Source organism: Panulirus ornatus, chromosome 27 (assembly GCF_036320965.1).
Source record: "Panulirus ornatus isolate Po-2019 chromosome 27, ASM3632096v1, whole genome shotgun sequence".
NCBI classification, from domain to species: Eukaryota; Metazoa; Arthropoda; class Malacostraca; order Decapoda; family Palinuridae; genus Panulirus; species Panulirus ornatus.
In genome coordinates, this window is record NC_092250.1 from 4,352,073 (window position 1) to 4,353,886 (window position 1,814).

Consider the following 1,814-nt stretch of genomic DNA (forward strand, 5'->3'; position numbering starts at 1 on the left):
CAAAACGACCTCTTACAACCTAAAACGACCACTTGCAACCCAAAACGACCACTTACAACCCAAAACGACCACTTAAAACCCAAAACGACCACTTAAAACCCAAAACGACCACTTACAACCTAAAACGACCACTTACAACCCAAAACGACCACTTACAACCCAAATCGACCACTTACAACCCAAAACGACCACTTACAACCTAAAACGACCACTTACAACCCAAAACGACCACTTAAAACCCAAAACGACCACTTACAACCTTAAACGACCACTTACAACCCAAAACGACCACTTACAACCTAAAACGGCCTCTTACAACCTAAAACGACCACTTACAACCTAAAACGACCACTTACAACTCAAAACGACCACTTACAACGAACACTTACAACCCAAAACGACCACTTACAACCTAAAACGACCTCTTACAACCTAAAACGACCACTTACAACTCAAAACGACCACTTACAACGAACACTTACAACCCAAAACGACCACTTACAACCTAAAACGACCACTTACAACTCAAAACGACCACTTACAACGAACACTTACAACCCAAAACGACCACTTACAACCTAAAACGACCACTTACAACCTAAAACGACCACTTACAACCCAAAACGACCACTTACAACCTAAAACGGCCTCTTACAACCTAAAACGACCACTTACAACCTAAAACGACCACTTACAACCCAAAACGACCACTTACAACCTAAAACGACCACTTACAACCTAAAACGACCTCTTACAACCTAAAACGACCACTTACAACTCAAAACGACCACTTACAACGAACACTTACAACCCAAAACGACCACTTACAACCTAAAACGACCACTTACAACCTAAAACGACCACTTACAACTCAAAACGACCACTTACAACCTAGAACGACCAGTCACATCCTAAACGACCAGTCACACTCTAAATGACCACTTAAAACCTAAACGAACCACTTAAAACCTAAAACTACCTCACCCCCCCTCCCCTACCCCTTCCCGTCCACCCACGACCTCAAAAAAAAACGAACCAATGACCTTCGACCAGTTGGACGACCTCCACCAATCAAGTGTGAGCAAACATGCCCCACGACGTGTGACGTAGTCATGACGAAGCGCCGACGTCATCGACTCAAGCAGCAGCATGATAATAGGCCCCTCCCTCCCTTCTGGAGCAGTGACGTAGTCATGACGAAACGGTGACGTCATCGATTGAGACCTTATCAGGAGATAGGCCTGTTGTGAAGCATGACGTGGCCATGACGTGAAGGCTGACGTCATCGATTGAAGCATTATGATAGGCTCCTTCCTTTGAAGCAGATGCTACTGTTGCCAACGGGTGGTCATTGTTTTTTTTTAATATTCTTTTATTTTTTATTTTTTTTTATTGGCCTTGATAATAACCTTTTGTGGTTGTGACCAATTAGAAGCCTCGGGTAATGATTTGGTGGTGCCGCCGCTCTCTGACGCTGGTCATAAGGTCACGGTGGGGTCAACACGGCTGACGTCACAAGTAATGTGTGTGTGTGTGACCTCGTGACGTCACTCATCCCCCTCCTTGATCCGTAGCTGACCTCTGCTGGGGGGTTGACCTCTCTCAGGGGTTGAGAGAGTGTGGGTTTGATTTAAGGTTTCGTAAATGGGTTCTTTTTAGTTCAAGTTTGAGATGTTTTAAGATGAATTCTTGCATTTATTGTAATATATATATATATATATATATATATATATATATATATATATATATATATATATATATATATATATATATATTTTATATATATATATATATATATATATATATATATATAT